Source organism: Nanorana parkeri, unplaced genomic scaffold, assembly GCF_000935625.1.
Source record: "Nanorana parkeri isolate BGI_ZX_2015 unplaced genomic scaffold, ASM93562v1 scaffold2184, whole genome shotgun sequence".
NCBI lineage: Eukaryota > Metazoa > Chordata > Amphibia > Anura > Dicroglossidae > Nanorana > Nanorana parkeri.
This window is the reverse complement of record NW_017308452.1, coordinates 7,681-7,895: the sequence shown is the minus strand read 5'-3', so window position 1 is coordinate 7,895 and position 215 is coordinate 7,681. Positions and strand designations below refer to the sequence as shown.

At 55.8% G+C, this 215-nt stretch overlaps 1 protein-coding gene across 1 annotated transcript in view; it reads right to left on the bottom strand.

Annotated features, from left to right (window-relative positions):
- Window positions 1–215, bottom strand: part of LOC108800970 (protein kinase C alpha type-like) — a 33,331-nt gene that overhangs the window by 27,109 nt on the left and 6,007 nt on the right. The gene's annotated exons all lie outside the window — the stretch shown is intronic.

Sequence of the window (215 nt, the reverse complement as noted above, 5' to 3'; positions counted from 1 at the left end):
GGGGGGGGGGTTGTTAAATGGAGTGTGGCCGTCAGGTATTCACTGCTGCCCGTGTCCCCGTATGGGTAACGCGGTGTCACTGGGACAGGAAGTGAGGGGTAAATCTCCCCAACAGGGACAGAGGCAGCAACCAGGAGTAAAGATGTGATCCTCGGTCCCACATGGAATCCCCTCCCCCAATGAGATCTAAGGGCCACAACAACATGTTACTGCAT